The sequence below is a fragment of the Leiobunum rupestre genome, chromosome 10 (assembly GCF_980474605.1).
Source record: "Leiobunum rupestre chromosome 10, qqLeiRupe1.1.hap1, whole genome shotgun sequence".
NCBI lineage: Eukaryota > Metazoa > Arthropoda > Arachnida > Opiliones > Sclerosomatidae > Leiobunum > Leiobunum rupestre.
The window spans coordinates 43,484,560-43,497,628 of NC_143393.1; the positions used below are offsets into that span (position 1 = coordinate 43,484,560).

The 13,069-nt window shown below is 37.6% G+C and overlaps 1 protein-coding gene across 1 annotated transcript in view; it reads right to left on the reverse strand.

Moving 5' to 3' along the window:
* LOC149925980 (uncharacterized) overlaps positions 1-13,069 on the reverse strand; it is an 89,845-nt gene that overhangs the window by 67,359 nt on the left and 9,417 nt on the right. The window lies entirely within an intron of this gene.

Here is a 13,069-nt window from a genome sequence, read left to right on the forward strand (position 1 = left end):
AATCGCTTTATCAAACTACGAAATACGTCGCTCCTGGCGTAGTTATCCCGAAATATTCGCTCCGGCGGCGGCGACCCGGGCGGCCGCTCGTAATAGCTGACGGGTGCCGACAAAAAATCCGCTTTTTTGAATGAGGGGACGCACCGACCTTTGACCCGTAATTTCGGCTGATGACGCGCAACGCCGCTCCGCGAACCGTCAATTATCTTCCGCGGCTGGTGTGTCGCCAATTTAAGGCCTGTTTTAGACGTCAAGAAATTGGCTTTTCTTACACCTCAGATTTAATTCCATAGCGCGGGTAATTTTTGGCTCTATGGTAGCGGGGTAATGTATTGGCCACGATCGCCGCCTACCACCGATAGGGCGCCATTATCGAGAGGTCAAGTGTTGTAATACACTGTTAATGTGTTTCGCTTGAAAGACGGGTTTGAGTTGTTTCATATTGTTCATGCGGTTTTTGCAAATTTGATGGCCGTTAAGTATGAAATTTTACCAATTTTAAAGTTGAGTATTACTTTATTTGCGTACGACAGAGGTCCTATAATTCCTATAAAACCCTATAATTTCAAAAATATCCTTTAACATTCTATATATTTATCCAAATCCTAAAAAAGTCCTATAAAATATGATTTTGAAATTTTGCCCATTTCAAATCTCACCACTCACGTCGTCAGTGAAATTGCTGTATTTAGCTATAGGATATAAATTCCTATACAAAGTCATTCTAGTCTATACTTTGGTTATTGTTAACATGGTTAGCTACTAGTATATTTTTGTGATCAAATGGTTAAATAGATCATAAATCAGATTTATTTAACTAAATATAGATTTTGTTTTTATATGCATAAAGTTAGTAAATGAAATGGCATATATAGTCCTATGAAATCCTATAATTTTGAGAAAATAGTTTTATAAAGTCCTATATTTTTTAAAATTTAATCCTATTTTTCCTATAAAAAATTTTAAGATTTGAGTGGGAGCCCTGTGAAATTTTACGATTTTAAAATTTTAGTATTATTTTATTTGCATACGATAAATTGTTCGGAATTACGCTGTCAGAGCGTCAGAATATAATTGAGATTAATATCAAAGTACTTTGAAAATGTAATTTTGCTGTATTTAAAAAAAACATCGTTAAGATGGCCTTTGCGTAAGGCTATACCAAGAATTAATGTTAAGACGATCTGAGGCAGTGTTACAAACAGGCCCCTCTCTACCATTGGGCTAGGTAGGGCTAAGCCCTAGGGCGTCTCCCCGGAGGGGCGCCGTCTGGCCCTTAATTGTTAAACACATACTATAAAAATATATAAAAGGGCACCTAATATAATTAGCCCAGGGGCGCCTGAAAGCTAAATACGGCCCTGGTTACAAACATACCACTTTTTTCGAAATATTGTGCTAGTAAATAATTGTATATAGTGGCTTTTTTCGAATATTGTGCATATCACTGGTATATAATAGTATATATTGACTTATATTGTAAAATAATATGTGATATCAAGAAAATCATTCAAAAAACGTAATACATCAACTTCAGAAAACCTTAAACTTTATTTTCATTACCCTACAAGTCTGTTCTAAAGCTTAAAGGTTTTATCTCCATAAATGTGGTTTAAGTTTTAAATACTGTTAATAGATTATTTACCATTATCTACCATTATTTACCACTTTTCCCATTTCATACCATAATGTTATTTACCATAATTTACCACATTATTTATTTTGGTATTTTGGTCTAAATTACCCAGTTGTAGGGTATCAATAATATACCGGGCTGATTTGATTTTGCATCTAGCTGCTAGTCAGTGGCGTTACTAGGGACCCGCAGAGCCCGCGACCGCAGGGGGGGGGGGGGCATGACATTTTCACATAATAGGGGGTCCTTTCGTCTTAAGAATTAATTTTTTGCTACGTAAATTGTACTAATGCTTGATAACCAATAAAAAAGTTTTTTTTATAAAGGGCCCTTTTGGATATCCTGCGGGGGGGGGGGGGGGTGGCAAACGTTGTCGTTACGCCACTGCTGCCAGTAAATATATCCAAGTTGACGCGATTAGATCTGGATAGAGAATTCAATCAAAGCTTTGTGGGGGAAAAACGTGGGGTCTTTTTACTCAGCCATTTTATATCTTTTTAAAGTAACTTTACCAAGCAATGGAAAACTGAAATTACCAAGGTTATTCTAAGCGCTTGATGGTGTCGATAAAACGCCACATTTGACCCAGAAATTTTCGTTTCTAATTCTTAGTTTATTAAATATTATAGTTACTTTTTAAATTTCATATTGTTTTAAAAATTTTATTTTATTTATATATTTTGTTATAATAGTTTGTATTGTCCTGGTTACCACAATTTGTAGGCTATGCTTCAGTTGTTTGTAAAGTTTGATTCTATAAATAAATATTATAATTATTTAATTTGTTTTGAGGTGACTTGCGCAATAAAAGGTACTACTTTTTAAAGATATCAAACCCTCGTTTTGTAAATGGTTTGGTTTGGAAGGAGTTCGAGACCATTCGTTTTTTCACGACTAAATCAATGACGTAAAACCATATCCGGTTAGAAACCCGACGGAAATACCAAATACCTCCTTCTTAATTATGCCTTCGATAAATATAATTTTTAATCATGTGCAGATCCCTTTCCTAATTATGCGGATTTTCGGCCTCCGATGGACGAAAAATATCAAGGCTGTAACGCGTCCATCCTGTACGGAATTTCCACTTTTAAGTAAGAAAGCTACGGAGATATACAGGGTGTTTCAGAAGGTGATGCTCAAATGTTAAGGAGCTGTATGGGGTGAGTTGAGAAGTTATTGTCCAATTTTCCTACGATGAGTTAAATGAGCGCCAGAGAGCTTCAAAGTGTGGCTTGCTAACCCCTGGAAGTTGGTTGCAACAAGCAGCAGGGAAATGCGATTTCAGGGGTACGATGAATTTGCGAATGCGTGGGAATTGAGATAAATAACAAAAAAACAAATGAATATCTTGCAGTTCTTCCGAAGTAAACGCCATTGTTGCAGTTTGAAAGTGACGAGAAATCGCGGTCCATCACGACTTCAAATACTGTTTCAGTTTACTTTTGTGCGCTGGTTATCTCGATTTGTTTACGAGTCCTTTTTTACCTATCACACGAACCCAAACCTAAAGGTTCGCGTTTCCCTGCTGCTTGGTTTGGCGCTTGTAGGCTAGTAGGCCACACTTTGAAGCACTCTGGCGCTCTTTTAACTCATCGTAGGAAAATTGTGAAAAAACAGGCATACAACTCCTTCAAATATTTGCATCACCGCTTGAAACACCCTGTACAACGTCTCTCTTTGATCGCGAATTTCAATATTCGTGTTCATTTTGTCGCTCGTCCGAACTGATTAAATAGGCCGAAGTAGCGTGTGAAAAGGGGTGGACTCGGCCCATTTAACAAGGTCACGCTACGAAATCGGATCGACGTTTTCTTACTTATTTTCGATCTTATTTTTTTCCGCTAAGAAGATCATTATAATCGAAAATGAATAATGTCATTTCAGATTTCTTCGGATTTTCTGCTTGCGCCGATAATCACCGTCATTCCGACATTTCAAATTACACACTTTCGAAAACGAAAAAAATTTAAACTGCATTACCGAATTTTGTACGGACACTTTTGATCAATTTGTCTAGTAATATTAAAAATAAATAGATCTAACAAAAAGTACGTATTAATTTCTAAATTTATTTAATTTGATTAAGAAATATCTTATAACTAAATAAAAAAAAACTTTTAATCTATCAGATAATTGGTAACTTAAAGTACGTATTAATTTATAAACATTTCCAATCTAAATATTATCAAATGTGATTAAGAACTAATAACTAATTAAAAAACTTTTAATCTATCAGATAAGTTGTTGATGAATGTAACCTAAAGTACGTATTAATTTATAAATATTTCCAAGAGGATTTTAAATACCAAAGTTACTTCAGAAATCAGAAACTGATTTTGGGTTTCAGAGCGCAATTTTCGCGGTTGATTTTCAAATATTTAAAACTGATTTTGGCCCAAATTTCTGGATTTTTAAGTTGATTTTAAAATTTCTACGCTAATTTTTTTTCTAGAGTGTACGAGATTTGTACGAATGTCTGTAATATTTGTTTTTTTTCTATAAAATTTGATATAAATCTATAAAAAGCCTAAGGTTTTCTATAAAATTTGATATAAATCTATAGAAAGCCTAAGGTTTTCTATAAAATTTGATATAAATCTATAGAAAGTCTAAGGTTTTCTATATAATATATAAATATTTATATAGTAATTAATTATCGAACCTGTTTGGGTTTTTCAGTGCTTATTCAAAAATGAAGCAATTTTCATCAGGATTCCAAATACATTGCGAGGGAATTTCATCAGAATATTTTTTAAATATGCAAATAAGTAGATAAATCTCTCTAGAAATATTATATAGTTCTGATTACTCGAAATCTAAAATCGTATCGAAAGCCGGCGATTTTTCTTCGTAAATTAAAACGTTTTCTTCACGAGATTTAGTAAGAAATTAGAAGTGTACATAGACTGACCACTTGGGCATTTGTATTTGACGAAATGGATATACTGCCCCTTGATAGTTGGTTCACCGGGCTAACACTTTAACCAAGAAATTATTTATGTATTCACTTGAACCAAGGTTTCTCATAGGTTTTTCATAGATTTCTCATAGGTTTCTCGTAGGTTTCACATAGCTTTCTCATAGTTTTCTCATAGGTTTCTCATAGCTTTCTCATATGTTTCTCATGTTTCTCATAGCTTTCTTATAGCTTTCTCATAGTTTTCTCATAGATTTCTCATAGGTTTCTCGTAGGTTTCTCGTAGGTTTCTCATATGTTTCTCATATGTTTATCATAGCTTTCTCATATGTTTCTCATGTTTCTCATAGCTTTCTTATAGCTTTCTCATAGTTTTCTCATATGTTTCTCATAGATTTCACATAGATTTCTCATAGGTTTCTCATAGGTTTCTCATAGGTTTCTCATAGGTTTTTCATAGATTTCTCGTAGGTTTCTCGTAGGTTTCTCATATGTTTCTCATAGCTTTCTCATATGTTTCTCATGTTTCTCATAGCTTTCTTATAGCTTTCTCATAGATTTCTCATAGGTTTATCATATGTTTCTCATGTTTCTCATAGCTTTCTTATAGCTTTCTCATAGGTTTTTCATAGATTTCTCATAGATTTCTCATAGGTTTCTCATAGGTTTTTCATAGATTTCTCATAGGTTTCTCGTAGGTTTCTCGTAGGTTTCTCGTATGTTTCTCATGTTTCTCATAGCTTTCTTATAGCTTTCTCATAGCTTTCTCATAGTTTTCTCATAGGTTTCTCATATGTTTCTCATGTTTCTCATAGCTTTCTTATAGCTTTCTCATAGGTTTCTCATAGCTTTCTCATAGTTTTCTCATAGATTTACGGCTGAGATTGGTGGCTATAACAATTTTTTCCACGTCGTTGGCTTCCTAGCGATGGCGGCCAGAAAATGAAATTGAAAATTCGCGTGACGTCTTGTATTTGACGTAGTTAAAGCCCCTCCCGTTGGTCCTTGAAGCTTTAGACATTCCAAGTAGATTCGTATATAATTTCCAGAAATTGATCAGAGTGGGTTTCCAATACAGATCGGCACAAAGGTTACCACGACACGCCATGTAGCCTACCCATTCCATTGTAGTTTCGGCAAGAATGATTTCACCAATGGCGGCTTTATTTATTTTCCTTTCATCTGTTCGGCGACGGTCGCCATTGTATTCGTCCGGGTCCCATTCGCTAAAAATTGGAGCGAGCGCGCGCTGCCTGTTATTGAATGAACGCGGGTGAAAGCGCATGCGCGTGTTTGTTTCTTTTTAAATAACGGCGGGACTTCAAAGGGCAAGCTGGCTCCTTTCTAAAAAGTCAACTGTTTAAGGTCGGAACACGTATTAAGGAGAAAAGAGTTTTCGCCTCTTTTCTTCGACCATCGCGAGGGGGCTCTAGTCACGTTTCCAAAAGCCACGGACAAAAAATGCTTTTTTATTATTATTTCCCCCCGCCCTCAGGTTTTTTTTTATCTCGACGAAAGGTTCTAAAATCGTCCACCTTGTTGTTAGTGGTTGTATTACACTTACTTTGGAAGTAAATTATGATTAAATAAAGGTAATATAATATGGAAGACCCCTAACAATTTAAGCAAGAATTCACTAACTAACGCCAGAAATATCTTAAGAGTGTATTTATTTCAACTTGGGGAAAACAGGGTTTTTTCTTCACCTTGACAATGGCATAATGTTATGCCGAAACTATAGTCGGTTTTTAAATAAATAAACCTTTTACCTACGCATTTATTTCGGTTTTATTATTTTATTTTAATTATGCGCGTAAGGTGTTTCCAAAACATTGTTTTATTTTTCCCTTACAAATCCAAGTTTTCCCACGGATATTTCCCTGATTTTTCGAGGTGCAAGATAAAATTGAACTAAGATTGACAGAGTAACTCATTTCAGTATTGTCATTTAAGTTAAATTGGTTCAATATTATCATATCAAAGAAGTAATAAAGTCAAATCTTTAATAAGAAAACTTATTGATGTAAATTTGTATTCATTAGCGCAAAATTTCGGAACCTTCATAAATTTCCCTGATTTTTACAAAAAAAAAGAATTTCCCTGATATTTCACTGATTTAAAAAAAAATTGGCCAGTGCCTAGTAGGCCTAGAACTTAATCCGGCACTGCCAGGTCTGTATAAAACCTGGAAAAGACGATTTTGGACGTTGCTCCCAATCGCCTTCACGCTCTAGCAGTAAGCTCCTCCCCTTAAACGTCACCCAAATCAACCCGGTCTCTCATTGGTTGCCTACACACTGACGTCTTCCGACGCGATTGAACCCACCCCCGTGACGTTTTTCCCTCCCCCTTTTTCGTGCCGGCGGTAAATTCGACCAATTCTCGCGGCGGCGCTAAATTCGACCAGTTCTCGTGGTGGCGGTAAGTTCGACCAGTTCTCGCGGCGGCGCTAAATTCGACCAGTTCTCGTAGTGGCGGTAAATTCGACCAATTCTCGCGGTGGCGGTAAATTCGACCAGTTCTCGCGGCGGCGCTAAATTCGACCAGTTCTCGTGGCGGCGGTAAATTCGACCAATTCTCGTGGTAAACTTATTCGCTATAAATATAAATAAATACATTCTTCATTATACATATGTAATTAATCAAACTAATTAGCCATTCTAGACCCATTACAGAGAGCATACGCAAAACCAACATTTTAGGGGAAGCTTTAACCTAGGAGCAGAAACGCAAGGAGAACGCTGCTAGCCTTTAAACACGCTAACGCAGTGTTGTGTACAAATTTCATTGGACGAGCGTCACGAGCCTTTACGATGAACGTTTTACGGGCGGGGGGGGGAGACAATTTCCGAATTTTCCCCATAACGAATTACCTTGTCGGGGGCCCTTCTAAATGAATTTTTCGAGGTGGTAGGTGCTGGTGAAATCCATGGCATACCGGGCCCGTAAAAAGCATGCTCGTGGGCCATTTTCCATCGGGGCCCGGGGATTTAACCGGGGCCGTACAAAGACATTTCGGACCCCAGGACGAATTACCTTGTCGGGGGCCTTTCTAAATGATTTTTTCAAGGTGGTAGGTGCTGGTGAAATCCATGGCATACCGGGCCCGTAAAAAGCATGCTCGTGGGCCATTTTCCATCGGGGCCCGGGGATTTAACCGGGCCGTACAAATACATTTCGGACCCCAGGATGAATTACCTTGTCGGGGGCCCTTCTAAATGAATTTTTAAAGGTGGTAGGTGCTGGTGAAATCCATGGCATACCGGGCCCGTAAAAAGCATGCTCGTGGGCCATTTTCCATCGGGGCCCGGGGATTTAACCGGGGCCGTACAAAGACATTTCGGACCCCAGGACGAATTACCTTGTCGGGGGCCCTTCTAAATGAATTTTTCAAGGTGGTAGGTGCTGGTGAAATCCATGGCATACCGGGCCCGTAAAAAGCATGCTCGTGGGCCATTTTCCATCGGGGCCCGGGGATTTAACCGGGGCCGTACAAAGACATTTCGGACCCCAGGACGAATTACCTTGTCGGGGGCCTTTCTAAATGATTTTTTCAAGGTGGTAGGTGCTGGTGAAATCCATGGCATACCGGGCCCGTAAAAAGCATGCTCGTGGGCCATTTTCCATCGGGGCCCGGGGATTTAACCGGGCCGTACAAAGACATTTCGGACCCCAGGATGAATTACCTTGTCGGGGGCCCTTCTAAATGAATTTTTAAAGGTGGTAGGTGCTGGTGAAATCCATGGCATACCGGGCCCGTAAAAAGCATGCTCGTGGGCCATTTTCCATCGGGGCCCGGGGATTTAACCGGGGCCGTACAAAGACATTTCGGACCCCAGGACGAATTACCTTGTCGGGGGCCTTTCTAAATGATTTTTTCAAGGTGGTAGGTGCTGGTGAAATCCATGGCATACCGGGCCCGTAAAAAGCATGCTCGTGGGCCATTTTCCATCGGGGCCCGGGGATTTAACCGGGCCGTACAAAGACATTTCGGACCCCAGGATGAATTACCTTGTCGGGGGCCCTTCTAAATGAATTTTTAAAGGTGGTAGGTGCTGGTGAAATCCATGGCATACCGGGCCCGTAAAAAGCATGCTCGTGGGCCATTTTCCATCGGGGCCCGGGGATTTAACCGGGGCCGTACAAAGACATTTCGGACCCCAGGACGAATTACCTTGTCGGGGGCCCTTCTAAATGAATTTTTCAAGGTGGTAGGTGCTGGTGAAATCCATGGCATGCACGTGGGCCCATTTCCTTCCTGCAGCCCTCTGCACGGCCCTGATCCAGTTCCACCCAAAAAGTGTAAATTGGTGCCATAAAAGCATCAAAATGAAACCTTTAAGGGCTGCGCTCTAAATGTTTGTTTCCCAACAAGTAAAATGAAAATCAAATTTCGAATAAAATATCCGTGAAACCTTGATCGTGGCCTGTCCGTCTTGTTTCGCAATAATTCCTGCGGGGATCGTAGCGGCAACCCCAGTTGATGTACGTGAGAGTTGTAAGAAGGGCGCGTGAACGCGGACCCTCGCCGTTGTCTCCTTGTGTGGTCTCCCCGTACCTTCGCTTTCCTCCACGCGGCTCCCGATGCCAGATTTATCATCGCGTAAAGCCATTTGCCGCTATACAAAACGCGCTCGACGTATGCGCCAACATGTATACATTAGGAATATTATCCTAAATTTACGCGTTGTTTGCCAGGTAACTTCGAGTCATATCCTGACGTCCACTTCGTTTCCTTAACTCGCCACGAAAGGCTCGCGGAAAGCGCCGATTTAAGCCGTTCGTCGTTGCAAAGAGCTTCTGGTGTTTCGGTGTGTCGTCTTAATGATCAGGGTGGGGAATTGCACGAAACGTTAAAAATTAAATAACAATACTCTTCGTTACGAACTTAAGCGCGGGTAGCGGTTGTTGGGCGTAACGTGGAAGCATCCACGCTTTAGTCCGATGGACGGCCACTAAACCAGTTATCAAAGGCAACGCTTGTATGGTTTCATTTTGAACGAGTGACTACGTCACCTTAAACACTATTATCTTCCACTGTGTAAGAATTTAAATATAAAATTCCAATATTTACTTTACTACTTGCTTCCTCGTTGATATTACCATTAATAATATTAAATTTATCCTACTTTAATTCATAATAATATTAAATGTATCCTATTTTAATTGAAAATAATAATAAATTTATTTTATTTTAATTGATAATAATATTAAATTTATCCTTTTAATTCATAATAATATTAAATTTATCCTATTTTAATTGAAAATAATAATAAATTTATTTTATTTTAATTGATAATAATATTAAATTTATCCTTTTAATTCATAATAATATTAAATTTATCCTATTTTAATTGAAAATAATATTAAATTTATCCTATTTTAATTGAAAATAATAATAAATTTATTTTATTTTAATTGATAATAATATTAAATTTACCCTATTTTAATTGAAAATAATATTAAATTTATCCTACTTTAATTCATAATAATATTAAATTTATCCTACTTTCATTCATAATAATATTAAATTTATCCTACTTTCATTCATAATAATATTAAATTTATCCTATTTTAATAATTATATTAAATGCATCGTATGTATTTTAATAATCATATTAAATGCATCGTATTTATTTTAATAATCATATTAAATGCATCGTATTTATTTTAATAATCATATTAAATGCATCGTATGTATTTTAATAATCATATTAAATGCATCGTATGTATTTTAATAATAATATTAAATGCATCGTATGTATTTTAATAATCATATTAAATGCATCGTATGTATTTTAATAATAATATTAAATGCATCGTATGTATTTTAATAATCATATTAAATGCATCGTATGTATTTTAATAATCATATGAAATTGATCCTATTTTAATGTTAAATTAGGCGAATAGAATTTTAACATTTTAATTTTGATTTCGAATTTTAATTTTAATTTTTCTATGATAAATGTTAACGAATATTGTAATTTTTGTAATAATACCGTTATTTGTAGTCTATTTTCTTGTACACGTCCAATCGGAGGTTTGATCTATTTTGAAATTTATGGAGAATATAATCTAATTACTATAAAATATTTTTTTTTAATTCTGGTTAATCTACCGGCATTTTGGTTTCGTTCAAATCTCCGCAATTCGAGAAAAGTGTCTTAGATATCGGCGCAGTTTTGAGAAACCGGTTTTTCCGTCAACAAAACTCTGCTCTAATGCTTCTGACATCAATGATTGATATAATGATATTAATATAAGAGTGAGAGTCGTTTGACCTTTCGGTGGGGCGCCAGTCCCGGACCTCGCCGGTTCTTAGAAGTTGCGAAGCTGCCGCGTGGGACCTAAAGCAATTTGCCGACAATTTCTCACCTTCCTCTGTCCATGGGAGGATTTTCGCTTTTGACCCCCGACCAAACTTTTGAATCATGACTGCAGTTCGTTCTTTCAAGTGTCATCTCTTCTCTTTTCAAATGCTGCCACGAAAGATTCGATGACGCCACGTAGCGGCCAACGCGAGAAGCTCATCATAAACTGCTGGATTTTTGCCCACTAAGCAGATGATAAACCACAAAGCGTCTGATTAGCAGACGAAAATCCAGCATCCAAAATCCTTTAGATTGCGTGGTCTATCAACCACCTCAATTAATGGCTTTAAAAGTCGCTTGATGACTTAGGCCTAAGGTGGGGCCTTGGGTATTATCATATGTAACATAATCACTCATAAGTATGCCATAAAAGCATTTTCGTTAATGAAACCTTGTTCACGGGATATGACGTAAATTACGTCACTTACAATTCCGTGACGAAATACGCGTCATCAACTTTACTGATGGGAAACGGAAGTTAGTGAGAATTCCTCGCGCGTTTCTGGCTTTGCCCATGTCAAGTTTAGTTCGTGCCTCGCGAGCACATGATTTCATTTCCATGGTAACCTTTTCAATAGCGCAAGGATTATAGGCATTTTTGCATTTTTGGGTCCGCTCAATGTATGTTCCGCGTGAAACAAGGTCTCATTGAATTTTTTTTAATGGAAATATTATACAGAGGCATACTTATGAGTAATTATGTTACATATGGTATTATTATATATAAAGGGATTTGAATTCTTAAGGGGAGGAACCACGCGAAATTTAACCCAAATTTGTCAAACGATTCTGTGACCCTTTACCTGCTTTAAACTCCGTTTCACACTCGCTATTAGAGGATAAATACCTTTAAGCGTGAAAATAGGCTTAAGCTAATAGCGGACAATACCAAAATTTTATAACCATCGTTATAGGCTTCGCTTCAACATTCGGAATTCGTTTTTTTTCTACACGAAGAGTTTACAATTTTAGCCGCGAGATGGCTCCGATGCCAATAAACCGATCCCACTCGGTCATACCCTAAATCCATTGCTGAATTAAGCGAATAAAATGTCGTTTGCTAAATGGTGTTTCAGCAACGATTCTAGAGATGGCGGTAGTGTAATTACAAAATGTCGTCTTAAACCTTAACAATGAAGGTTTCAATAAAACCCATTCGCTATAGAAGTATTAATATATAGAGCACGGACGTGCAAACTACTCTCTATATGGTTCATGTAAGGTATGGTTTTCAAAAGGCAAAAACACAGCGATCTTATAAGCGTCGACTCGAAAAACTTGTGTTAGGTCTAAGTTTCTAACTAAGATTTTTGCGTCGACGTTACAAACTTGTGTTAGGCCTAAGTTTCTAACTAAGATTTTTGCGTCGACGGGATAAACTTGTGTTAGGCCTAAGTTTCTAACTAAGATTTTTGCGTCGACGGGACAAACTTGTATTAGGCCTAAGTTTCTAACTAAGATTTTTGCGTCGACGTTACAAACTTGTGTTAGGCCTAAGTTTCTAACTAAGATTTTTACGTCGACGGGACAAACTTGTGTTAGGCCTAAGTTTCTAACTAAGATTTTTGCGTCGACGGGACAAACTTGTGTTAGGCCTAAGTTCCTAACTGAGTTTTCTGCGTCGACGGGATAAACTTGTGTTAGGCCTAAGTTCCTAACTGAGATTTTTGCGTCGACGGGATAAACTTGTGTTAGGCCTAAGTTCCTAACTGAGATTTCTGCGTCGACGGGATAAACTTGTGTTAGGCCTAAGTTTCTAACTAAGATTTTTGCGTCGACGGGACAAACTTGTATTAGGCCTAAGTTTTTAACTAAGATTTTTGCGTCGACGTTACAAACTTGTGTTAGGCCTAAGTTTCTAACTAAGATTTTTGCGTCGACGGGACAAACTTGTGTTAGGCCTAAGTTTCTAACTAAGATTTTTGCGTCGACGGGACAAACTTGTATTAGGCCTAAGTTTCTAACTAAGATTTTTGCGTCGACGTTACAAACTTGTGTTAGGCCTAAGTTTCTAACTAAGATTTTTACGTCGACGGGACAAACTTGTGTTAGGCCTAAGTTTCTAACTAAGATTTTTGCGTCGACGGGACAAACTTGTGTTAGGCCTAAGTTCCTAACTGAGTTTTCTGCGTCGACGGG